At 54.3% G+C, this 26,887-nt stretch overlaps 1 long non-coding RNA gene across 2 annotated transcripts; it reads right to left on the bottom strand.

The window, feature by feature from the left end:
• Positions 1–7,900: 7,900 nt before the first annotated feature.
• LOC118006599 lies at positions 7,901–26,514 on the bottom strand. Of its 2 annotated transcripts, none has more exons than XR_004678132.1 (3): positions 26,325–26,514; positions 10,434–11,942; positions 7,901–8,680 (listed from the first exon to the last, which is right to left on the bottom strand). It is a non-coding gene; the product is annotated as an uncharacterized LOC118006599 (long non-coding RNA). The 2 variants fall into 2 exon arrangements; XR_004678133.1 differs by having other exon boundaries at positions 11,805–11,942.
• Between the last annotated feature and the right edge of the window lie 373 nt (positions 26,515–26,887).

Here is a 26,887-nt window from a genome sequence, read left to right as displayed (position 1 = left end):
GATCTTTTGGAAGAGGTATTGTGATGAGTGGAATGGTGGTACCCCCAAAGGTATGTTCAGATCTGTTCGTAGAATCTGTGAACATGACCTTATTCGGAAAAAGGGTTTTTACAGATGTGATTAAGTTAAAGATCTTTTTTTTTTTTTTTAAGATTTAAAAATTTTGGGGCACCTGGGTGGCTCAGTTGTTAAGCGTCTGCCTTCGGCTCGGGTCATGATCCCAGGGTCCTGGGATCGAGCCCCGCATCGGGCTCCCTGCTCGGCGGAGAGCCTGCTTCTCCCTCTCCCACTTCCCCTGCTTGTGTTCCCTCTCTCGCTGTGTCTCTCTCTGTCCTATAAATAAATAAATAAAATCTTAAAAAAAAAAGATTTAAAAATTTTATTTATTTGATAGAGACACACACACAGAGAGAGAGAGAGAGAGCACAAGCAGGGGGAGTGGCAGGCAGAGGGAGAAGCAGGCTTCCGATGAGCAGGGAGCCTGATGCAGGGTTTGATCCCAGGACCCTGGGATCATGACCTGAGCCGAAGGCAGACAGTAAACCGACTGAGCCACCCAGGCGCCCCTAAGTTAAGGATCTTGAGACGAAGAGTTCACCCTGGGTTTTCCGGGTGGGCCCTGATTCAGTGATAAGTACCCTTACAAGAGACACGCAGGGGAGATTTGACAGACAGAAGAGGAGGAGGCAATTCCGGGCAGAGATTGGAGTGATGTGGCCTCCGGCCAAGGAAACCACCAGAAGATAGAAGAAGCAAGGCAAAGGAGCTTCCCTAGCGCCTTCAGAGGGATCGGGGCCTGCCATTGCCTTGATTTCAGATTTCTGGCCTCTGGAACTAGGGGACACGACATTTCCATTGTGGCGGGCCAGCCGGTTTGTGGTCACCTGTTATGGCAGGCCTCAGGAATGCAGGGGATACACACCTGGGGTTACACTAGTATAAAATGTAAATGCTGGGAAGTCTTGCTTTTCTAGGTAACCCCTGTTACTAGTTTCTTTTCTATTTTCCTAGGATTTCTTCATAGAGACAGGACTATGTGAAAGGGGAGGGGTGCCTGGCCGGCTCCATCTGTAGAGCACGTGACTCGAACTAGAGCTTAAAAAAAAAGAAAAAGAAAACGGGAAAGGGGAATGCATTTTGATCCCCCAGCCCCATTTAAGAGTGACCTTTCAAAATGTATCTAGGGGCAGTGTCGCTCACTGCACTTAGATGCAATGGCCCCCCGGGGCCACTCCCGCCTGGCCCATGTGCCCCTCGAACCCCATCTCATGCCCCCTCCCCTCCAGACTGCAGCCTCCCTGGTCTCCTTGTGTGAAGATCCCATGCCCCTTCTGCCTCAGGGTCTTGACACTCATCCTAACTCCTGCCTGACCCCCAGGCCCTTCTTTCCCCACTGTCCTCTGACCTCTATTCAAATGTCACCCCCCAAGCCCTCTCTGACCTCCCAACTTAAAATAACACTCCTCCTCATCCTGCCACTTCTTATTATACTAAGCCATTTCATTTTCTTCCTTGAATTTGTCACGATATAAAATTGACTTATGTGTTGGCTTCCTTGTTTGGGTCTATCTCCTGCTCTAGACTGTAAATTCTTGGAGCTGGGATTTGGTTTGTTCACACTTCCATTCTGGGCACCTGAAACAGTGCCTGGCACATAGTAGGCCCTCCTAAACACTTGTCAAATACATAAATTAACCCTGAAGGCCAACCACATTCTAGAAACTATGACATTAAGGAAAGGGTTCTTAGAGCCCATGGAGCCCCCAGCATAATACATAACATTTTGTGTGGTTGTGCATTATTTTCCATGGAGATGGTTGACAGCTTTTACTAGATTCTCAAAGGGGTCCTGATCCCAAAGATATGAAGGGGTCTTAAAATCAGGGCTTGATTGTGCAGGAAGAAAAACAAAGTTAAATTCAGTCTCCTTGGGCGCCTGGGTGGCTCAGTTGGTTAAGCGACTGCCTTCGGCTCAGGTCATGATCCTAGAGTCCCAGGATCGAGTCCCACATCGGGCTCCCTGCTCAGCGGGGGGTCTGCTTCTCCCTCTAACCCTCTTCCCTCTCATGCTCTCTGTCTCTCATTCTCTCTCTCAAATAAATAAATAAAATCTTAAATTCAGTCTCCAAGGTCCACTGGGGGCCCTGGGCTTGTTTAGCCTAGAGGAGAGATGTCCAAGGAAGCCAGCTCCATTGTTTGTAAATCAAGGCAGTGTAAATATAGGCAGTGAAGAAATGGGAGAAATAAGAATTTCTCCCCAACAAGGGAAGGCCCTCCTGACAAAGCTGACTTAGAGCTGACTGGTGAGGTGGTGAGGTTCTTGTCACTGGAGGTATGCAAGCAGATGTGTATACCCCTTTGTCAGAAATTGTTCTGGGATAAGCAAGTCAAGGAAACACATAGTTCTGGGATGAAGGAGTGGCAGATGGCTTGGGTCAGAGAGGAGAGTCTCTAAATTAATGTCACTGTGGTTCCTTCCAGCCTCCCACAAGTTGGAGTGCAATTGACATGACCCCATGTGTCCCAGAGTGAGCCACTTGAGTGCCATTCCCATATCCCATAAGCTGGTGTCCACTTTGCCTGCTCCCATGACCCTGAGAGGCCCTGTCTGGATCTGAAATGCAGGGACAGGCCTGGGTCCCCTCTTCACAGCAATGACCTTGGCCTGTACAGCCTGCCAGCCAGGATGACAGGACTGCTGGGGTGTGTAATCCCCTGCAGACCGGACTGTCCTCTGGGCTCCCTCAGGCTCCCTCAGAGTCAGCAGCTTTCTAGAGCATCCCATTTCACTTCCTTTGTCTTGATCATCAGATGACATCCTGCAGCAGTTTCGGGGTGACTTTCTGTTGTCTCCATAGGAGAGAAGCAGCTCTCAGGGAGCTGGGGATTCCTTCCCCAGAAACAGGATGTAAAATCTCTCTCTGCTGAGCCAAAGGTGCCAATTTCCTCAGGGCACACCAGAAGGCAGACGATGGTGCCTCAAGAGGGGCTCTTGGCGTCAAGGTAAACAGCATGCCCTTGGAAGCAACAGTATGTTGGGATCTGTAGCAGGATCGATCCTGGTGGGTGAAGTCTCCTAGGTTCTTCTTCCCACCCTCAGGCAGCTGGGGAATCATCTGGGAGCTGGAAGACCAGACTGGGCACTCCTCTCTCCAAGGTTATATAAGAAATGGTTGGCCTGGCTGTGGCAGGTGTAGATGATCCTAGGTTTGCTTCCTAACCGAGCTATTTACCGGTGATGGGACCCTGGACACCTGTCTAATGCTTGGAACCTGTTCTGTATCTGTATCATAAGGACCACCACAAGTCTCACAAATGAAATAATTTGTATAAAACAAATTCACAGGGCCAGGCACAGAATAAGGGCTCAATAAATCAGGTGCCATTATTTTTATTATTATTATTAGTAGTAGTACTATTTTAATGAGTATTGCTTAAACCCTTTGGGCCTTTGTAAAAGTAAGGTGACAACATGCACCTCATTGTAAGGATCAAATGAGGTCATGTGATGGAAAGTGCATTTTGAAATGCAAAATCCTACGTAAATGTGTCAGCTAATGGTCATCGATTATAAATAATAATGGGAAGTCCTTCTAAGCAAGGAGGCCTGTCTTTCCAGGGTCTGCCACAAGGGGGCACCCTCTCTCCCTTGCCCCAGTCACGCCCCCTCAGCCGCTCCTCCAGGAGGGACCAGGTCCAGGCTTCCCAGCAGTAAAAGGAGGTGTAGATTCTCCTGCGGGAAGAGCCTGGGCCAATAGTCCTTGGGACATGTCACCGGACTTGTGCCCAGGGGTGCCAATTCCTTCTCCTCACAGGACAGAGGCCTGTGGCATTTAGGGAGGTGTTGAAAACTGTTACTGCTTGAGCGCTGTGTTCAGAAGGGGTCCCAGCGCTGACCTTCTGCAAGGGAAGGCAGGATCTCATACGTGTGTGTGTGATGGAGTCTGTCCTCACAACGCGGGAGTCCTCTGTTGTCTCGTTGGCTGCTGAAGCCCCAGCACCAGATGCACGTGTGTGGTGGCCCAGTGAAGGCCCGCAGAGTCGCACAGAGGCGAATAAAGAGGTTCCTCCTTCTGTCGGATGGTTGCTGTTACTCCTGCCCACCCCAGCACCCGGCCACCTCAGTGACAGTGAGGGGCCCTGTCAGGAAGGCCCAGCTTAGCTGGCGATAAGTTCCCCAGGGTGTGCTGTGGGAGCTTTAGAAGGAACCACCGCAAGGACAAGGCCAGTGAGCTTCTGACTGGGTCCTGTTTCAAAAGTGAACAGACTGGGGGCGGGGGTGTATCGTAGGGATGAGTGGAGTGGAGTGCACAGCGACAGGGGCTCGCCCTCGGCCTGCCTCTCCCACCCCCTCCCTGTGACTCCCAAGGGGCCACAGGGACGTCCGGCTCCTCAGGAGGGCAGGCATGCAGGCGCTCCTCCCAGCCTGTGCTGGGGGGCAAAGGAGAGATGTGGGGAGGCTTTGTGCATCTGGGAATTGTCAGGTAAGTGGTTGTTTGTCGGGTGGTTGGATTTGTTTTCCCTCAAAATGTAGCAGAGCTTGGAGGATCATGCTAAAGGGGAAGCGATTGTATTTAGAATGACCCCAAGTGTTGGCCATGGTGTCCATGGTACAGCTGAAGTCCAGAGTTCACCTGGAACCCTAACACCTATGTGAGGTGTGATTTCCTATTTGACCTGGTCGGTCACACCTTTGGGACTGAAGGGGAGAGGTCACCGTGTGGCTAGGCTCCTCGGCTTGCGCCTTGGTCCCACCCCAATGGATCTTACCTCGTAGGACTCTTTCCTACCCTAACCCGCCGTAGCCGAGTGTTCCTAGACGTGGCATGGAAGCTTCCTGGGGCTTCTGACTGCCCCGATGTGGGTCCTGATTGGTATCTATGTTGGCGCCTGGAAATGGTTGGCAAAGTGAAAGCATTTGGGGATTATCTCAGCTGGGGTTTTGTTCTGGGCTGAATTGTGTCCTCCCCCACCCAGTTCATGTTGAAATCCTAAGCCCCAGTAACTCAGAATGTGGTTGTATTTGGAGAGAGAGTCTTTACAGAGGTAATTAAGGTTACATGAGGTTATTGGTGGTCCCTAATGCAACATGACTGGCTCACAAGAAGAGGACATTAGGACACAGACACACACCAAGCGAGGACACAGTGAGAACACAGCCATCGACAAGCCAGAGAGAGAGGCCTCAGAAGAAAGCAACCTTGCTGACTCCTTGATTTGAGACTTCCGGCCTCCAGAACTGTGAGAAAATACAATTCTCTTGTTAAGCCCCCCAGTCTGTCGTACTTTGCTATGACGGTCCAGACAAACTAAAACAGGCTGTCAGGTTCTTCTTTGCTTCTCCTCCTCTCCCTTCCCCCATGTTCCCAGGAAGAAACAGGACACAAGGCACGGATCCAGCACTTTATTAGAATCACAGGGCACAGGATGGACCACTTGAGTCTCACCGAAGGATTGTTTTACCCTCTCCCCCAGGGGAAGCCCCAGGCAGACTGCCCGCCAACCGGTAGGCCAGTCCATGGGAGGGAGGGCGCAAGGGCAGGTTAAAAGCATAAATACAGACTTGATGTGATCCCAGCTTATTATTAGGTGGGTGATCTTGCAAGTCTCTTAACCTCTCTGAGCCTTGGCTTCCTCGTCTGTGAAATAGGGTAAAGGATAGAACCTACCTCACTGGGTTGTAGTAAGGACTGAATGAGACAATGCCTGGGAAGTGATTAGCGGAGTGCCTGGCAAATTGTAAACAGTCAATGAATGGACACCATAATAATAATAATAATAATAATAATAATTATTATTATTATTTATCAGGAGCAAGTCAGCTATCTCCGTGGTCAGGCCAGCTCCACTCTATATAGGAGGAGGAGGGGATCTCATCCTTCATGAAGGTCCTCAATATGGTCTGCTAGGAAGACAGCCGGAGCCCCATGTGAGAGCCATCTGGTCCCTGGGAGTATGGGGATGAGATCCACGGGTGAGGATTCTAGGGTCATGGCACCTACCGTCCCTACCATCTCCATGAAAAGCACTAGGAAGAGTTTGCAAGAAGTTTTAGTCCAGCAGCAGGACCACCTCAGGTCTGGGGCATTCCCTGTGTCTATTCAGACAGTCGTCTTCTTCTTCTTCTCCTTTTTTTTTTTTTTTTTTGTAGTTTTTGCTTTTGGCTAAGGAATTGCCACAGGCCACTGAACCTGGAATCAATTCTGGCTCTGCCTTTGGCTGCCTGGGTGACCTTGGGCTGGTCACTTCACCTCTCAGCCTCACCAACCACACTGAGAGCTTTGAGGACGAAGCCAGGCTATAGAAGTAGGACTAAACTCTTAGTGATGGAGGCACCATAGGTAATGAGATGATGGGCGGGCTAACTCGTTCCCTGGCGCAAAGTGATCGGGGCAAAAGGAATGTCCGAATGTGTGTTGTGTGTGTCAGAGAAGCCCCAGGGCTCCTGGAAGGAAGGAGAGGCAGGTGTCACCACAAGAGGGCGCTCTGAGCTTTTTTTTGTCTTCTGGGCTTTGATGAAAAAAATTTTCATTTTTCTGTGGTTGCATTGCAAATCGAACTAAGACTTATGGTTTTTAGTTTATCTAACTGATTTAATAAACTACTAAAATAAACTCATGTGCGTTTATTAGTTTATCAATAATGTAGATACCATATCTTGGCCCCCATCACAGGGCATGCTGGGAAGTGGGGTGAGGGGCTGGGGTGGGGACCGGAAGAAGCACATACTTTATGGTGACCTGGTTCAACCACTCCTCAGCTGAGTGCCTGGACAAATTTCCCAAGAGTACAGCCGTGGTGAGGTTCCCACATCCAGTTTCATAGGAATGTTACGAAATGGACAAAATGGAAAGAAAAAGCAGCTTAAAGGTCAAGAACACCGTGTGCAAGCCCTCTTACCTCCAGCGCACGGCCTCCTACTTGAGCCTCATCCCGAGCTTGAGCTGAGGTCCCACGGGGACAGCTCTGGGTGGGGGGCAGGTGAGTCCAGCTGCTAAACCATGACCTCAAGAACAGTATTTCCAGGAATCCCCATCTTAGCATCTAAGGGATTCCTGGGAAAACTGGACCGTGAGGACAAGGTGAGAGAGGGGCCTTCAGCACCAAGGCCCTGCCACATCCCTAAGGACTGGCGAGAGTCTTCTTCTGCGTCCAGTCCCAACTGCAGGAGTCAGTGTGGACGCCACGGATCGCAGGACTGGCTGATTGCTCCAGCAGGAGCAGTGACTGGAACTTCAAGTGCCCTGGAAAGTACCTTTCCTGTAGTCAAAGGCCGTGTTGTTGACCAGAAACCATCTGGTGGCATCCCAATCCTCCTCCCCCCATGACTGCTGGGGGCTGTGTGTTCTTCAGTCTCCGGCCAGAGGGAGGGTTTGAGTCTAAACCCTGGGCAGATCCGGTTCGCGGTCTGCGGCAACTTTCTCCCTGGGATCTCCAGCAAGCCCCTTAGCCTCAGCTTTCCTCAACTGTCAAATGGGAGAGGAGAGGACCTCCTGGATCAGGTGTGACAGATACAGTTTGGGAGGAGGGATAGGAGCAAGGCAGTCCATGGGATCAGTGGAAACTCTCTAGGTCTGTCTGTGAAAAGCGACCCAAGATGAAAGGAGAAGACCAGATTTATTTAGTATATTCTCCTCCTGCTCCCCCACCCCCCAGTTCTAAAATCGCATGCACTGGACTGGGGTAAGAACACGAACCTGAAAGCAGACAGATTAGGCTACAACCCTGGCTGACACAATCATTGCATGGCCGTGGGTGAATTGCTTAACTGAGCCTCAGTCTTCTCATCTGTAAAATGGGTCAATAACACTGGCCACCTTCCAAGCTTGTCGGGAGGTTAAATAAGATTGTGCTTAGCCCGGTGATTCTCTGCTATTCCTTGCTTGTCAGAAGCCTCTGAGACAGGCTGGACATGTATGTAAAGCCTGGACTGGCTGAGGCAATAGCCTGGAGCCAAGGTTAGGCACCCAAAGAATGAGGAGCCTGACTCAAAGCTCAGGACTTTTGTCTTCAGGGATGCAAGGGTTTTTAGGAATTGTCCAATCCACAAATTGGGTTTCAGCTGACAAATGGGTTTCAGCTGACAAATGGGTTTCAGCTCTGAATCATTAACAGTAGCTATCCAGGACTTGGTGTTGAGAAGGATTTCAAATGGGTTTCAGCTGACAAATGGGTTTCAGCTCTGAATCATTAACAGTAGCTATCCAGGACTTGGTGTTGAGAAGGATTCTGAAGGTGCATCTGAACTCTTCAAGAAAGGATGCCCTGGCTGATGAGCAGGGTCCACCACGGGCTCAGAAAGAGAAAGCCGAGGCAGGGTGTTGGGCACTGGCCGCCACCGAATGCCCCAACACCTCTGTTACAGATGGACCGACTGGGGTGCACGGAGGAGTCAGGATTTGGCCAAGTATCATGAAGCCGATCGTGGCACGGGTAGGACTTGAGTCCAGAAACTTCCTCGGCTGACCGCACGGACACTGGAAATGCTCCCATCCTTCCCAGTGTCCCCAAGCACCGCCACCACTTACCATGTCCAGGCTGATGGCTGCAGAACAACTTCTCCCTTCCCGAGCTACAGTGCTTCATCTCAGACTCCCAACTGACCAGAGATGCAGCACTGCACCTCAGGCTGGGAGACAGGGTGCGGCTTGGAGCCAGGAGCTGCTGTCGGGGTTCCACCCTAGGCAGGAGAGGGGGCGTCAGCGGGGCCGCAGTCTGCTGCACAGCCCGCCCCCCCCCCCAGCCTGCTGTAACTGCCCCCACCCCACTGTGTCTCCCTCCTGTACTCAGCTTGGCTTCCCAGCCCTCTGGGACCAACCCTCCACCTCCCTTTTCTTTCCTTTTGCTAAAAGCCAGCTTTATGGAGATGTAATCCCCCCCTCACTTGAAGTGTACAACGAAATGGTTTTTAATACATTCACAGAGTTGTGCAAGCCCTGCCACAATCAATTGTAGAACACTTCATCACCCCAGCAAGAGACCTCTTATCATTCAGCCCCGCCCATCTCCCATCCGCCCTGGCTCGGCGCAGACTGCTTTCTGTCTCGAGCGAGAGCAGCCTACTCTAGACATTCCAATAAATGGACTCACCTTATATGGTGACCCCATGCCCCACCTTTATGCTCCGTAACCTTGAGCCCAACAGCACATTCATGGTACTTGATAGTTTACACCACCAAACATTAGCCTTGGCCTCCTACCTGGTCTCCCTGCTTCCAATCCCCCTGCCCCCCAACTTCCCACCCATCCTTCCCAACCCATCCTTCCCGGACATCCTTCCAGAGTGATTTTTCAAATGTAAATGTGGTTGTATCTCTTCCATGCATAAGATCCTGAAAGTGCTCGCCTTCCTTCCAGCTCATTTCTGAAACCCTCACCAAAGACCACGAGGCCTCTTCCTCTTCTTCTGTGCCCTCCACCTCTGGGCTCCCAGGAGCTGTGTTGCTCCTCCTTGCGCCCCCTGCTGGTCTCCTCTTAGTGGGCTTAAGAGTCTACTCAAAAGGCCACCTTTTCTGGGAAGCCCTCCTCGACTTCCTCAGACATCAGGACACCCCGGTCCACGTCTTCATGCATGCTGTGCCCTCTTTCTAATCCTGCGCCCCACCCGTGGGCTGCATGGCCTACCCATGAGGGAAGGGACACGGCTGGCTGTGCTCACCCCTGAAAGCAGCTTCTGGCCGTGTAGACGCTCAATAAGCGTTGCTTGAATGGCTGAATTACTTTCCTCAAACTCATTCTCTCCAGTGTCAGAACTATCTGCATCAGGGTCTGACTGGGCTAGTATGCGGTTCCCTGGGGATAGCGCCCACATTTGTTAATTTGGGGGTGTCCTTGGGCCTTGCTGAGGTCTTTGGACATGCTGATGGGCCCCAGGGAATGCCATTGGCTGGATGATTGAATGGCCCATGTCGATAATTCATTTTCCTCTGGAGACCTGGCTTGGGTGGGAACCTCTCTGAGTGAGCAGGCAGAGCTCCCTCTGTTCCTCCTGCCCCCCCCCCAAGTTCTCAGGGTACCCTTGGAGGACCTTCCTGCTTTGCCAGATTACTGTGGTGGCCGTGATAATGGATGACAGATACCTTCAGAGATCTCTGAAGGCCTAAGGGGGATGGGTAGGCTTTCCTTAGGGCTGGAAGAAAGCAAAAACAAAGCCAAACAAAACCAAAACCAAAACCCAAATGAACAAACACAAAAAACCCACCTCCTTGGAAAAAAAAAAAAAAGCATCTCTTACGCCTCTCCCAGAAATCCGAAATCTGGCCTTGATCCAAAGAGTGTCTCTCTCTCAGGTCTGCCACTGGGGGCAGGTCAGTCCCCGTGGCCTCCTGAGTGGGACAGCCCCTTCCTGAGGTATTCCCAGCCAAAGAAATGCCTTTCTCTAATGTGGAATTCTCCTGTAGGAACTGTTGCATTTTCGCTCTGTTTCTTCTTACCTTCATCCCCTCGAGATGGGCAGTGTTACGGGTGTTCACGGACAGTACAAATGTACAAACGTGCGAATGACTCATCTTAAATGTACAGATGCTGTGACTGGTTGCAGAGAGGGGAAAAATACGAAAGGGGGTATCTGAGTGGCCGCGGTTCGGGAAGTGGCGCCCCGTGGCCATTAGCCTTCAACACGGCTGGTGAGGCTGCTGGGCCAATGTCCTCACCGCCCCGTGGAGGGCCAGGACGGAGCGGGGATGCTCCCACCGGCACCACCGGCTGAAGCAGGGGAGTCGCGGGCTATTTCCAGCACAGCCCACCCAGCTCCGAATATTGCTGCGAAGATGGTGCCTCTCCTGGGTGTGGAGGCGGGAGGGAGATGGGAGGCAGCCCCACGTTCCTGTGGGAGAAACTCTGACGCAGGGACAGGGGCTTGATGAGCAGCCTTTGACCAGGGGAATCTATTTGCCTCCCTCTCCTCTGGCTATAGGCTGTGTCGTTCTGTTCCCTTGTATCTAGAAAAAAATCTGCTGCTGCTGACTGTCATAAGAACAGTTGTTTATTGACTGTTTTAATCGTGCTAACGCCCTTGTGTCCCCAAGGCCCTGTGGGAAGGGAATTTTCCAAGGCCATGGAGTTAGGAGCTGAGCTGGGTTCCTAACTCAGAACAGCCAGCCCCGGCGCCCTCATTTTAAACTCTATGCTGAATGTCTCCTTCCCCAGTCACTTCACCAATCCTTTGGGTTTGGGACAGGGTCTAACCATTTTACCTGAACATTCAGCAAACCTAGGGCGTCTTCTACCTGCTAAGGGGAGGTGGGACTGAACCTGACTGCGTCCTTGCCCTGGAGGGGCGCAATCAGACTGAGATGGAAGGAAAGTGTCCCTGGCAAGGTGAATAGTGGGCAGACCCAAGTGGCACAAGAGAGAGCCTGAGAAAGGACTGCCAAGGTCTTAGAGGACAAAGAGGTTCCTGTCCCAGGGGGAAGCTGGGAGGGCTTCCTGGAGGAGGTGCTGGTGGGCTGGGAGGAGGGGCAGAGATGCCGGAAGGGTGTCCTCTTGGCTCTCTTAGCCCTGGGAACTCTTCCCTTGAGTCTTTCTTACTTGCCCAGCAGGCAGACAGTGCTGGCCCTGACACCTGGTCTCCTTCAAAGGAGAAGGGGTTTGGTAGCCTTCCTATTCTCCTTGCTCCATGAGAGGCTCCTTCTTACTCTTGTTCCCCAGTCGGTAGACAGGGGGCCACTTGGGAGACCCGAGTTCTATCACCAACTGGTGTGATCACTTCTCCCAGGCACTTCCCCTCTTTGTGGCTCCATTTCCCTTCTGTCAAAGGAGACGGTTGAACAGTGGCCTTGGACTCTTATAGGGCAGATTCTTACCTGGTGCTGGCTGGTGGCAGTCTGGGGGGTGGCTCCCAGAAATGGGCCAATTTCCCCTCCCTGCTCCCCACTGTCCTCAGGAAATATTGCTGAGCCCAGCCGGGGGGAAGCTCTGTCTTCCTGGGAAGCTCCGGGAGGCTGGGAAGGAGAAAATAAACAGCGGCTGTCTGGGTTTTCTCGCCAGGCCTGAGTGAGGAGGCCTCCTTGGCTCCTTCCCTTATATGGCCAGGCTGCTCTGGGCTGGGAGCCCGTCACCGCGCTCCCCCACCCTCCACCACCACTGAGGGCTGGGGGCCACTGCTGGTCACCTGGGACTCTGGTGCTGCGGAGGCCAGGGCAGGGCTGAAGGTGGAGGGTGGGCCCCAGAACATGTCCCCAGAGTGGTCTATATAGGCTGGCCGCCTGTCATGGCCTCTGGGCTACTTGGGCTGGAGCCAGTGCGGAGGATTTATACTGGGAGGAGGGGTGGGGGAGTGGGGTCTCAACCTGGTCCCAACTTTATCCCCAACTCACTGTGTGACCTTGGCCAAGCCCTTTCCCTCTTCTGCCTCTGTTTCTTTCCATGTCAAATGGGGGTTTGGCAAAATACTCATTAATCCTCACAGTCAGCCCCACAAAGGCGAGCTTTTGTACCCCTATTTCACAGAAGGGAAACCAGGCTTGGAGAGGCTAGCTGGACCACCACAGCTAGATAGGGAGCAAGGCAGGGTTTGAACTTGGGGCCGACTTCGGGGTCTGCGTTCTGATGGGCTGACTGCTAAGGCTACTCTCAGTGATGATATTCAGCCAATCACATGTGCCATACGGAAAAGGCATCTCTGGCCCTGCTCCCCTGGAAGACTAGGGGGGCCCCAGTGCCCAGGGCCCAAGCCCAAGAGGCAGCTGCTCTGTTCAGGTGCCCCCAGCACCCCACACAGGGCTGGAGCAGACTCGGGGCTCAGGAAAGGGAAGTTCTGGAATCACTCGTAGTCACATCTGTGCAATGGGCATCATCTCCCAACTCCCAGGCCCACTCTGAGGATTGAGCAAAACAATGGGTGAGAAAGCACAGAGATGTCACTTTTATAACTGGCATTGTCTCTCTGTTCCTAAGCTCCTTTTCCCTGTGAAGTGCCTGCCTGTGTCTCGTCCCCAGGCCATTGTCTCCCAAGCCGAGCAGTCCTCACTTGCCCAGCTGTGGGCCTGAGGGATGAGGGTGGATCCGCTCGGGGCCCGGGCTCTGGGCCCTGGCGGCAGCGATCGATCGTGGGAGAGGCTGCGGGAGGGGAGGCGGGGGTGGGTTGCTGGGAACGGCTCAGAAACGAGCCTTGCACAAGCAGCGACATCCTGTGTGCTCTTGAGCTGGCCCATCCATCATCCTGGCATCCTCTCAGACCCCGGCCCTCTTCCTGAGGCCCCGGGGCAGGTCTCGGGGGCTGGCAGCTCTGCAGGCCTGCTCAGTGTCGGGGCTGGACAGTGTGTGTGTGTGTTGGGGGGAGCGAGGGGCCTGCAGCCCTCCTAATCCAATTTGTTTAGACCCAGGCTCTGAGGCTCGTTGGCCCGCGAGCGAGGGCGGGTGTGCACGCTGCGCTAGAGCACATGTTGGCTTGCACGTGTGGGCCATGCAGCGGTGAGCAGGTGTGCTGTATTATGTAAGCCAGGCCTGGGCCTCGTCACCTGTCCCGGACTGTCAGCTTCTTGCCAGAGCCCTGCGTCCTCCTCCCACCATCAGATCCTCGTCTGCTCTTTCCATGCTCATGAGATCTGGTGCCAGAACCCCGTGCCGCAACTGACTGTCCGTGAGAGGGAGTTCCTTCATTTCCCTGTGCCTCAGTTTCTCTACTTGTCTTATGGAACCCCGTACCTCACCCTGCCTGCTCCATGTGCAGGGGACTGGAATTGGCAAGTGTAGAAGCAAATGATGGGTAGGGGAAAAAAAAAACAACCAAACTGCTATGGTTTCTTGAGCCCCGCTGTGTGCCCAGCGCTGCACCCCCACCCCCCGGCCCCAGCCTGAGCTCCCAGACCCTTCCTAAGCCCCGGGAGCTGTTTCTATAATCACCAGGCTCACCAACCCCAAGTCCACCTGTTCCTAGAGCCCGACCCTGTCTACTCCTTCCCAGGGAAGATTGCTGTCATTCTCCACGTGTCCCCCAAATCTGTTATTCTCTGTGGCACACAGGCTTTGCCTTGCTGGCTTGTAGGGAGCCTGGGGTGGGGTGGATTTTTGCCTCCTGGTTGGTTTTCTCTTCTGTGACCCCAATTCTTTTCACCTACAACCCACACCTCACCGCCCTGAATTGCCTGCACCCCTTCCATCAGCAGGGGCCTTCCTTCAACTGTTCCCACTCCCAAGACCTGGTTTCTCGGTCATTCTGAGGGTTGGGATGGCAAATGTGTCCTGAGGCGTGGGGCTCCTGCCTGAGCCTCGAGCAGCAGGGGTGGGGCTGTGGGGGGTTGTGGGCGCCAGGTGGGGGCGGGAGGCACAGCTCTGTTCTCAGGGCCCCGGCTGCCTGTCCTCCTCCCTGTCCTCAGGAGGGCCCTCTCTGGGGGGCTTGTTCCTCCCATGTCAGGGTTGTAGGAGGGGCTTCCACAGCCAGTGCCCTTGCCTGCAAGAAACAAAGATACCGCCTCTCAGAAGGATGCTGGAGTGCCCTGTGGCCAGAGCCCTGGCCTCTGGGGGAGGTCCTGATTGGGTTTCCGGGCTCCAGGGGCCTGAGGATGGGCCTGGCCTCCTGCTGGGTCCTCAGAAGCCTCAGGCTGAAACTGCTGGGATCTTCCAGGCCCCAAAGAGCCTGCTCCTCGGGCCCTAGGCAGCCACTGTGCCCCCTTTGCCTGCCTGGCTTTCAAAGGGAGTCTTCTGAGTAGCAAGAAGCTCCGAGAGCAGGAGGGGCCGTTTTGCCTTCCCAGCACACTAAGGCCCCATCGCGAAAGAATGGGTCTGGAAGGAAGTTTTCCAGAGGCCCCTCTGACGAATGGCTCCACCTCCGGCCTCACACATCAGAAAGGAGCCGATTAGGGGTAGGTCAAAACTTGGGGTTAACACGGTGGCCAAGGCCGAAGGGACAGCCCCTGGGGCCACCTGTGACCGCTTCCAGCCGTACAAGGCTTTCACCCCGCAAAGGCTTCCTTCCATAACTGCAGGTACGCTCCCAACCACCGCCAGAGGTAGGACCAACCTCCCCGCTTAACTGAGCTTCCAAGCGGCTCTGCAACGCGCCCGGGCCCATCATCTGTGAGCAAGAACCAGAGACAAGCTTGACCCCAGGGCTGCTCATGCTCCATCCAGCTGTCTCCTGAGCCTGAGCGGCGGCCTGCTGGATGACCCCAAAACAAAGCTCACATCGTTCCGGTCATTGCAAAAGCCACTGTGCCCTCTGCTGGCCTTGCTCCTTTCCAGGGGGCACGAGGGCCTGGGAATGGGCCACATCTGTGAGCTAGATGGCACCACAGTGGGAGAGGGCTGAGGTTGGGCTCCATGCAGGCACATGAACCCATGGCCGCAGTCGGTTCTGTCTGGAGAGGCCTCCCTGCCCTCAGCTCCCCTTCCTTGGGTCCCTCATGCGTGTGCATGTCCTACAGCCTGGGCTCTCCTTGGGCTCTAGGGTCCTGGGGTTTCCAACATAAATTTGCAAAGAACAGAACGGACAGGCTCCGGAGGCCGGCAGATCTGCACTGAATCTCGCCCCCAGCTCTTTCTAGCTATGTGATCGAGAGCTGGTGGCTTCACCTCTCTGAACGTGGTCCCCGACCTCAGGCTTGTCTGTGAAGGTCAGATGAAGTCGATGTCAAGTGCAAGCTCAGTTGGTGGCACGTAGTGAGCCCACGTAAATGGCTGCGATTTCCATTAGGAGCCCAGGGCTGGGCCCACAGCGAGGCATAGGCATGGGAGAAAGGGAAGCAGGAAGGATGAGGGCAAAGGTCCAGAGAGGCATCCAGAGAAGATGTGGAAGCTGGAGTGGGAGCTACCGTGTGGGGCCCCGTTCCATGGCCCGTCTGTTATGCGGCTACTCTGGGCCTCTGTTCCCAGGACGCCCTCTTACCCCTTTGACACCCCAGCTGAGTTCACTAGCCTCACACGCTCCCTACTTCCTCCCCAGGGAAGGCGGCTGCTGAGGACTTTTGAGCCAGCCCTGGGAATGCAGTTTAAGGCTGAATGGAGAGTGATGGAGAAAAACAGGAGGACAGGGAGAGGAAAGGGGCCCCCACCTGCCCGGCCCAGAAGACCAGGACGGTTTCGAGGTGCTCAGGCTCCGGGAGGGAGTGCAGAGGATCCCCATGCCTCTCCTACACCCTGACCTTCCAGTGAGAACACAGAGAGGGACACGCAGTGACAGTGACAATAGCCACCACGTAGGGTGACTTACACTGGGACATGCTGTAATCATAACAATAGCTTTCAATGTGCTTCACACTTACCAGGTACTTTCCTGTACAGAGGCTTTCTCCCAGTCACTTAGGAGCTAGCTACCTTTGTCATTTCCATTTTACAGATGAAGAAACTGAGGCTCCCAGAGGTTACAGCGCTCGCCCTCAAGGTCACGTGACTAGTGAGTGTCAGGTTCGGGACTGGCATCAGGCAGCCTGACATGCATTTCCACGGCTCCCCGTATGAGACTGGACTATTCCTGCTACCATTTTTACAGAGTGACAACCTGAGTCAGTGTCTCATGGCATTTTGTCAGGCCTGTGTTCGTTTTTATGGAAAGGGGGTTGTGAGCAGAGAAAGCATTTTTCAGCGTAGGTGGAAGCGTGTGGGCCCTGGCAAGGCTGCGTGTCTCCAGAAGCTAGGAGACTTCTTATTTTGGTTGTTATTGTGCCTCTTGTCCACGGTATTTCTCCCTTGCATGCTGTCTGTTTAAAAAACACACAAAGAAACATGATAAAGGGAATAGTTCTCCCTTCTGTCCTGTCCATTTTGCAAAGAACTGGGACCTCCAGGGTCCTAGTGTGCTGAGACTGAGTGATGCTTTTTGGATAATACAAATGCTGGTTTCTTCTGGAATGTGTTGGATGGAAAGAGCAGCAGGTTAGACAGCAGGTCACCTGTGGCCAGGCTGTGGGACTGTGGACAAGTGCCTTCCCCTCTCTGGGCCTCACTGTGATGTGGTGGGGAGGGGTCTGGGCTCCACGGCTAGATAGATAGGGGGGATGGCATGACCCCAAGCCCTCCTTCGGTGTTAGTGTCAGTGTGAAGGAAGATCTGCATGGATGTCCATGGAATGAGAGAGGAGGGGCATCAAGGGTTGAGGCTGGAAGGCTTCCAGCTGCCTCTCACTCCTTCTCCCCCTATCCCACCCTACTGCTCAGCTCAGAGCAGGCCCCAGGAACCTGGACCCAGGTGATTTTCTGCAGCAGGACTCAAAGTCTCAGGACATTAGCGCTGGAGGCACTCTAGTCGTGCACCCATTGCTCAGATAGGGAAACTGAGGCGCAGAGAGGAGAAGCAACCAGCTCAAAGTGATGCAGTCAGAGGCCCAGCTGGGACTGACCATTTCTACTCACTGAGGGATCCTAATCCGTTAGATCTTAACAAAGAGGCCCTGGGAGGAAGGCGGGAGAGAGGGGTCCTTTAAGTTCCTTTGGCTTTGAAGATGGAATAATCATGACTTCCTTTTCTAAATATCTTTTGGCCCTTCCTAGAACCAGATGGCGGATGTTTGGAATTTATGTTGTAAATAGTGTTTAAGAAGGGGATGGGGGTGCAGATGTGTTACTTTCTCCATCCTCCCAAAGCCAGATCTGAAGGAGGGAGTTGGGGGGAGGGGAGCTGGCTCTGAGATTGGGGAGAAGAATCTCAGGGAGGAGAAACAAAGGAGGAGAGATTGGCCGATAGTGAGGGCAAGAGGGAGAGAGTCAGGGAGGGGAAGAAAGTGAGGGAAGAGGGGTGAGGGGTGAGAAGGGGGGAAAGAGGGAGAGGAGGTGGACGAGGGAAATGGAGAAGGGGCTCCCCGGCTGTAGGCTAAGACAAACTCCATCTTGAGTTCAGGAGCAAACCCTTGAGCTTTCTAAAAATAGCTCAGCCTTTCCCCCAGCGGGGCTGGCAGCAGGGACGGGAGAGAGGCACGCTTGCCCTTTTATGGTAAGAAAAATTCAGATCCTCAGAGGGGGAGCTGGGCCAGAGCCTGTAGTTCTGGACGAAGCCCAGCCCTGGGGTCTGGAGTGGGACAGTCTGGGTGGGGGTTGTGACTTGGTGGGATGTCCTGGCCTGGGTAGCTCCATCCTCTGTGAAGCAAGGGCTGAGGTGACCACACTAGAAAGCTCTGGGGTCCTGGTGGAGCCCTAGTGATGGGGGTGGAAGGGCTTATAGAGACATCTGGTCCACCCCATCTCCCTGTTTTTAGAAGAAACTGTATCCCAGAGAAGGGAAGAGACTGTAGGTTCCCTGTGTGGACATTTGAGGTGTCAAGGTAAATAGGTCCCAGGCTCACATGAGGATGGCTTCCCTGCTCATTATTCTAAAGGGTAATGTGGTTAGTGGACAGAGCACTGGCCCGGTCATCAGGAGACCCAAGACCCACTTCCCTGTGGGCACATGGTTTGCTGTGTGACCTTGAGCGATCTGCTGAACCTCTCTGGTCTCAGATCCTCTCACTGGGATAATCTTAAGGGCCTTCTTAGTTTTTTGCCTCTCTGGGAATTCCAAGGCTAGATGGCAGAGCTCGGGCGTAGAATATGCTGCCCCCAGGCAGAGGGGAATCTGCAGGCTGCTATTTTCTTCCTGTGCCTGACCTACTTCCTGCGCTAAAGCAAAGCTCAGATGGACCAGGACAGAGAGAGACGAGGCCTCACGGGAGACTGAGGCAGATCATGGATGGATCCTCTGACTGTTTAATCTGGTAGGGCCAGCCCCTCACCAGACACACTGAGACTAGAAAAGGCCTCATGCTCATGGTCATGCTCAAAGTTATGTGGAGGGTTGGGGCAGAGCCAAGAATAGAACCAAGGGCTTCCCCTCCCAGCCTTGGGCTCTTTCCTCTGCAGGAGGCCTCCCATGTGCAGCAGCCAACAATTTGGGGGATTCTCTCTGGCCAGGAAAAGGGCCTTCCTGGGCAGAGCAGCCAGAACTCAAAACACACCATCATCTTTTGGCTCCTTTTTGGAGATAGTTACGTCCTCGTGGGACACCTGCCTCTCCTCTGACCCCTTCCCTTGGCTTTGAGGACCATCCCTCTGGAGAGAGGCAGGGAAGAGGCAGAGAAGGATGCACAGGGCTGGGCAGCCACTCTGGCCGTGTGATCTTGGGCAAGTCCCTCCCTGCCGATGGCCTCAAGGTTTTGCCTCTGTAACACGAGGAGGGGGCCTGATGCGCTTGAAGGTCCCTTTTAGCTCTAACAGGATTATGACACGATGAGTTTAAAGTTCAACACTGGGAATTATTACTAAGCACCTGCCAGGATCACCAGGGTGAATAAGATGGATCTAGCAGTGCTTCATAGCTTTATGGTCCACTGAGGTGGGGACCCGGTGCCCAAGGTTCTGGGGGGCCCCAATCCTGAGATCTTTTATCTATTCTGGGAACCCGGGCTGATTCTCTGACCCCAGCTTGAACCCATAGCTCACGGAGCTCTGGTCTCAAGCGTCCAGGCATGCCTCGTGCTCACCGACCAGGACACTGGCCAGGCCTGGCTATCCCCTTGACTCTGCCCCTCCCTCTCCTCTTTCCCACATGGCCGTCTACCTTCCCATCTGCCCACACCCCATCTCTCCCCACTCATTCTTTCTGTGACTCAGCCCAAAGAGGAGGCTTGCTTTCCTCGTCCAGCCTTCTGCAACACCCCCACCCACTGCTGGGGGAGAGGAGGGACAGGAAAGGAAGGGGGACAAAAATAAAGCATCTTGTTCTAAATCGGAAGCTTCCCTGTGACCCTCCTGGAATTTCCATGTAGACTCTCTGGGGCGTGTGAACAGAGCTCCCAGGGACCCTGGCCCCCTCTGCCTCTTTCCTGCCGGGGTGGAAGGCCATCGGCTGAGTGTTCCCCGGGGACCCAGTCTTATAACCAGGCTCCAGGTCTCCCTGGTCAGTCCTGGCACTCCCTGGGAAGGGCAAAAAGCAGCAGTGGGGTGAAAGGAAATGGGAGGGAGGAGGGTCCCTCGAGAGCCCTTGTGAAGTCAGGGCAGAACTGATGTCATGCCTAGCTGGGAATGTGACATCTAGGAGGCAGGGGAGCTCAGTCCCAGAGGCTTGTCCCAAGGCAGCTAGGGCTGTGATGTGAAGACCCAGGCTAGTGGTGGGAAAGGCCATAAGGCCCATACTCCTTTAATGGTTGATTTCTCTCCACAGTGTCTGTGCTAAGCTTGCATACCTCTGGTGATGGGGAGCTCACTGCTTCCCAATCACCTTATCTTTCTTTGGACAGACTATTGGAGACTCCTTCCTAATATCTCACTGACATCGGCCTCTCTGGGGCTGCATGCCCCGTCCTTTAGGGCTACAAGGAACAAGTTCCTGTTCCCTAGAAAACTCTTCTGAGGTTTACAGATGGTGACTACCGCCCTTGGCCTTCCTACCCCTCCTGACCTCACCCTGAGGTCTCCTGTCCCATGATTTGACATCTCAGAGTCACCAGTGCCCAAATCCCCAGGTCTGTTCCCTGCACTGGGGCTTTTGGCCTGGTGGTGTGGGGCAAGGAGACAAACAGGCTAGGTAAAGAAAGGGACTCCCTCCCAGAGATGGGTGCCAACGAGGACTTCTAGCACTCTATGCGGCTTTGGTTGCAGGCTGTTCATTCAATCCACTCCACGGCCAAACCTTCCCCACTTTGCCAGCCTCAAGTCTCACTGAGCTGCTAGACCTACCCTCTCTTCCAGCCAAACTGGCTTGTTTGTTGTTCTGAAAGTGTCCTTCCAGTCCTGTTTCCATACCTTCGCACACAGAACTCTGTACCTGGAAAGCCTTCTGCTTTCTTCTCTGTCTTTCCAAAGCATGCCCCTGCAGCTCTGACCACCTCTGCCCCAGATTTTCTCTCCCTGAGAGCCTGGGGAGTTGCCATCATGACCCGAGCTATCTCCCTTCCATCCCAAATCATGGACCATCACAGCCCGAAGGGCCCACAGGGACAGAGGAACTTACCCGAGTGTGTTGGCTACAGAGCTGGGGTCAGAGTCTTAGCCTGAGTCTTTCCCTTTCTCCCCATCTTGTTCCAGCTTATCTCAGCAGACACCCTTGGACTCAATGGGATTGTCGGGTCACATGCTCGAGGTCTGGCACTCTCCAGGTAGACTGGTTAGTGGCTCTCGAGCCTGGTAGACCACCTAGGGGGGTGCCATGGCCACTACAGATGCCATCTGGGGGATGCCATCTCAGCATCCCTGTTTGCCTGAATGAGGAGGAGGAGGAGGATGGTATGGGGTGGAAGCTAGTGGCAGCTGAGCGGGGTCCCTGTTAAGCTCACAGGGTCCAGTGTATTTCCCACTTTGGGGCTTTTCCATCTCCCTTGGAGCATGGCTTGGGGGCAGAGGAGGGCCAGTCAGGAGGGGACTTGGGCTTGTGGCCGTTATGGGCACTTGACGAGGAGCCGGGGTGAGGCTGTTTCTTCCAGCCTTGGTCTAGCTCCCTGTTCTCCTCAAATCTCTGATGGGCTGTGCTGGGTCGGGGGCACCCAGGACTGATGGGGCCCCCAAGGGTACTCAGCCCACACTAAGGGGTGCTCGTTGGCAAGAAGGATTGTTTGGTTGAGGTTTGCACTTTTGAGCAAGTGTGCGGAGGGAGAGCTCTGTCTGTCCCCTTACTTAATCGAGAAGGAGGCACGGGCTTCCACTGGTCCCCTTTCCAAATGCTGAGAGTTGGTCCTATTAGACCAGCTGGAACCAGAACCAGCTCTTGCCCCCAGACTCACTGGGGCAATGCTGGAGAGTAGCGCATGGGTTCTGGGGTCAGCCAGACCTGGGTTTGAGCTCTAGCTTGGCCTACAAGCTCTGTGACTTTGGGCATGTGACTAAATCTCTCTGAACGTCTGGGTCCCCAGAGAGGGGATGGTACTTACCTCAGAGAGTGCTGGGCAAAGGGCCCGGCCCTTGGGAAGCCGTGGTATATGGCAACTGCTATTTTTGAAGGGACAAGGGCCATTTATGCCCCTGGGGAAAAGAAGAGTTGGAGCTCACTACGGCGCCTCCTTCCTTCCCGAAGAAGCTGCCTTTAGTAGAGCAGTCCCCCTGCTTCTCCGCAGTTCGTTACTCGTGGTCAACTGCCGTCCAGAAGCAGATGACCCACCTTCTGAATTAGCCTAACGCTATTAGTTATCGTTAATCTCTTACTGTGACGCATGTATAAGTTAAACCTTATCATCGGTTTGCAAGGATAGGGAAAAGCATAGTACACGTAGGGCTCAGCACTACCTGCGGTTTCAGGCGTCCACTGGGGGTCTCAGAACGTGTCCCCTGTGGCTGGGGGGGACCCCTGTTACCACATGTTAGCAGTTAGTTGTTGTCGAGCACTTCCTGTGCGCCAGGCACCATTCTGAGGGTCTCAGGAGTCTTAACCTGTTCAATCCAGACAACTCAATACCCTGACGAGACAGGAATTCTTAGCATGCCCGATGTCACAGGTGCTACGAGGAACATCTGGAACTCAAACCCAGGCGGCCTGACTGCCACTTGGCACTTTAACCAAGTGCCTCTTGCTCGGGCAGCCCTCTGGCCCGCCACCCCGGTCCCCTCTTCATCTGGGCGCAGAGTTTCACCCCACCTCTGAGAGCCCCCTGGCTCAGGAGTTGGCCTCGGTTTCCTCATCTGAGCAAAAAGGGACCTGGATGAGTTGGTCCCCATGGGCCATGAGAATGGGTGACTGGTGCTGTGCATGAAGGTGTGTTGTGAACTGGACACAGGGTTTCTGGTGGAGAAGCATGGCTGCCAACAAGCCTCTTTTGCAAGCGGGGAGGGGGCCGGCTCTGTGGGCTCTTGCATGCATGGTGAAGCCCCGTGGGGCCTGTCTAGACAGGCCGTCAGGAGATGGCAGCCACCATGGGCTCTTTCCCCCGAATTCCTGCAGATGATCTGGCAGGCGGCCTCTGCTTGGAGCATATTGCCTACTGCCGGGCTTGGGGGCAGGCCACGTGGGCAGGGCCTGCTCCTGCCCCAGCGCCTTCCGGATGCTCTGCAACTTGGTGCATGCAGGGCACATTTCTAGATACCCATGTGGACAGTGGTGAACAGCATTTTTGTTTTTTCCTTTCATTCTTTTTTTTTTTTTTTTTTTTTAAAGATCTAGGCCCAACGTGGGGCTTGAACTCACGACCCTGAGATCAAGCATTGCATGCTCTACTGACTGGGCCAGCCAGGTGCCCTCCTGTCATTCTTTATTATACAAATTTGATAGAGAAAATAAAACGTGTTAACATACATACTTCAAGAAATCTGACAATTTTAAGTGTGGTCAAGGAGGGGGATGTTCATATGCCGCTGGTAGGAGTGTAACTTGGTTCAACCACTTTGGAAAATAAAATGGCGCTCTCCTGTAAAGTTGACAGGCATGTACCCCAGAACCCAGCAATCTCTCTCTCTAGGTATCGATTCCAGAGAAACTCTGGCTCCTGGGCACCAGGAGACATGGACAAAAATAGTCATAATGACAACAGTCAGAAAAAGCCTTTATCACAGTTTTTTGCACGACCCCATGGCCCTGAGCCCTGGGGACCGTTCACTTGGAAAGTTGCCGTTGAGGCAGGGCCCAGGCGTAGCCCAGCAGGGAGGACCTCAGAGACCTCTCCTTAGCTCCTTGAGGGAATCAGATACAGCCCCGAGGGTCTGTGGCACACTGGGCCTGGAACTTTCTATTCCTCAGGGCTATGTGTACCAGCAATTCCCCACAGCTGGCCAGTCTGGGTAAGGGCTGATTTTGCTCAAAGAGCTGCGGGGTGGTTCTTAAGCACCAGCAACAAGCAAGGCCTTTTCCTTCTTGGGACAGCCCCGGGGCTGGAGGGAAAGCAGTGGCCGTGAAGCTAACTAGAACACTTGGATGCAAGTTCTGGCGAGGTCACCCCCTTAGCCTCGTCTCCTCTCTGAAGTGGGGTTCCTCATCACTGCCCTCAGAGGGGTCGTGGTGGGCAGGCTAAGAGCAAACATTTTGGAGTTGCAGACTGGGTTCACATCCCCTCTGCCACTTTCTAGTCATGTGACCTTGGGTAAGCTCCAGTGGTTTACTTCTCTATAAATTAGGGATAAGGGAGCGATGCTGAGTCTTGCCTCTCGGTAATCCTAGGAGGACCAAATGATACCACAAGCCATTCAGCCTGGTACCTGGCTCCCAGGAAATCCTCCATGTACATTCATGAGGTACTTTGGAGGGTCTGCAGGAAGTTCTGGGGTGGAGTGGCCGAGGGGCAGGGCAGGGGATGGGAGAGCCCCAGGGGGAGAGAGCAGCTGGGGCAGGTGGCACAAGACAGTGTGACCTTAGGCAAAGCCACTTCACCTCTACACCTCAGTTCCCTCATCTGTACCATGGGAATCATGATTACATCTACGTCACAGGGTTGTTGTGATGATTAAGTGAATGCATTCTCGTAAAGGCCTTCGGGAATGCCCAGAGAGTAACAATCGCGAGAGAATTCTCCTACCCGCACCACCACCATGGAGCGCAGGGCTGAGCAGAGCAGCTGCCTCGGGCCCCGCTCTGTCATCAGCTCTCTGTGAGACCTAGAGCAGCGCTCTCTCATGGTGGATCCAGTTGTTTCAGCTGTGTCTGCGAGGGTCCCAGCCTGCTTGACAGCCCAGCATTCTCAAAACTCCACGTGTGTCGGAATTCTCCTGGGAGCTGGAAATGCAGATTTCTGGGGCCCCACCCAGGACTCCCTGTCAGCGGATGAGTATACAGCGGCTCAGACCTCACCCTGAGGGACACATTGCCCACACAATGTGCTGTAAATGCAGGAGAGGAGACCTCACCTAGCCTTTTAGGCATCTCAAGCTGATCCCTCTTCTGTACCCCTTCATCTCTGACCTTTGAACTGAGGCCTCCTGCCCCTTTTCAGACCCTGTTCTCCCTTTAGCAACTCTGAGCACTCTCTGTCTGGGTCTCATTCCTACTTCTCTCTAAACATAGCTAAGGTCATCTTGCCCCTCAAGAGGAGGAGGCTCTGGTGGTAACGTAACACCAGCCCCACTGACCCTGATCTTGTGTGCCTATGTCCCTCACTCTCCATGATAACCAAGCAGTGTTAGAACCAAGACCAGACCCATTTTGTAGAGGAGGAAGCTGAGGCTCAGGGATGGCAAGTGACTTGCCCAAGGTCACTTGTCCGATATGTAAACAAGCCAGAATTGGACCCAGGCAGTTGGATTCCAGAGTTTCCTTTTGGACCATTATGGCCTCAGGCCTTATGTGACCAGAGTGGGGCAGGTGAGGGTGTTGAGTGGGCTAGCGCTGGAGGATTGTGTCCGCTCTGGGCCCCAGATGTGGCCAGAGCGTGTTCGTAGGAGCCATGTTGTCTACACGCCTTCCAGTGCTGATCCCTAGCCTCTACCCCTACACAGCCTGGCTTCCCACGTCTCCTGCCTTCCTCTGAGGCCCCCACCACGCCGTGTCACCCCTCCTGAAACCCTCTGCTCTCCGTTCTAGCTTCATCCCACTCTGAGGCCCTGCACCTCCTGATCCAGAGATCAGCCCTTTCCCCACCAGAGGCTGCAGCGGTGGGGGTTCGGGGGCAGGCTCATCCTGAGGCCTTAGGCCTGTGGGCTGGTCCTCCCCTGGCCGAACCTGTAGTCAGAGACCATTTAGCTCCTTTCTGTCACTTGAGGCTCAGCCTCTGAGAGCTTCCATGGGCTTCAGGCATCTGCTTGGGCTCTGAGCCTCTGGTCAAAGGGCAGACTCAGCTCAGGGACTCCAGGGGAAACTTCCCGACGCCGGCTGTCTTTCAGGCTCCAATAGGGCTCAAGAAGCTACATCCTACATGGAGACCACACTGTCCAATGGTTTCATGGTCCAGATGGCCCAGAGAGGGCAGGGTGCCTGCCCAAGGCCACAGGGCCAGGCAGTGGGAGGCCGAGCTGGGGCTGGAGCGCACGTCCCCCTCCCCTGGCCAGCACCCTGGCCTGCCTGCCTCTCTGCCTGTCTCCTGGAGCCTGAGTGGACATAGCTTTGCCTCCAGCTTTGCTTCTTAAAACCCTTATTTGAAAACAGTTTTCCTTGCCAGGAGCCCCAGGCTCTCAGAGCTGTGAAATCAAACCTCACAGAACAAGGAAGAAGCAGTGTCTCCGGAGGAGCCAGGGAGACAGACGGGCCCAGACTTGGGCATGGCAGTGAGGTTGGGGCCAGCGGCTGGCAGGACATTACCACCCGCCGCTCCCTCTGCTCCCAGCGCCATTTAACCACAGCCACCAGGAGTCCTCCCGGCCTAGAGGACCGCAGGGCAGGGCAGGACGGGCACTTAGAGATCATCCAGTCCAGCCCCTGTGCAGATGGGGAAACTGAGGCCCGGAAAGGTGGAAGCACAGAGCAGGTCAGCAAGAGAGCAAGGACCAGACCCCTGGATATAGCGTCTCCCTGGGAAGGATGCCCCAGATGCCCCCCCATTCGCAGACTCCGTGTCTGCCACTGGTTCTTACCTCTCCCGGGGTCTGGTCCAGGTGTGGTTCCTTGCAGCCTGGAGACGGGGCTCAGCCCATTTAGGGGATTGTTGGGGGTGTCATTGCTTCTCAACTAACTTGACCGGGCCTCTGCCACCCCTCATTGCCACGGGGCATTTTTAAATGGCTGGCACGGGGCCCCCCTCCCCTTAGCCCCTTGCCCGCTGCTCCTTGGCCACAGAGGCCCCTCTGCCTTTTACCTTATATGAGCTGAAGAGGCGAGCCCAGTGTTGGGGTGAGGCGGTGCGGAGTCCTCCCGGGGCCCCCTATTGGCCCGAGCGCCCGCCACGTGACCGCCTCTCCTTGACCTGCCCCCGGTGCCGAATGTTGCTTTTACCCCCTAAGGAAGGAGTGGTTGACAATTTTCATATTTCTTCTAAATTTGGAGATTTCAGACAATGCTGGGAGGCTTGGCTCCAGCTGCCAGAGGCCCATGTGGAAGTCATTAAGCCCGAGAAGGGGGGCCGGGGGAGAGAGGGAGGCAGGGAGAGGAGGAGGAGGAGGAGGAGGAAGGGGGACGGAGTTCTGAGGGTTGCCAGTTG

Source organism: Mirounga leonina, unplaced genomic scaffold (assembly GCF_011800145.1).
Source record: "Mirounga leonina isolate KUSES-001 unplaced genomic scaffold, KU_Mleo_1.0 Mir_98, whole genome shotgun sequence".
Classification (NCBI taxonomy): Eukaryota; Metazoa; Chordata; class Mammalia; order Carnivora; family Phocidae; genus Mirounga; species Mirounga leonina.
The sequence above is the reverse complement of the archived record's forward strand: the minus strand, read 5'-3'. Positions and strand labels throughout refer to the sequence as shown.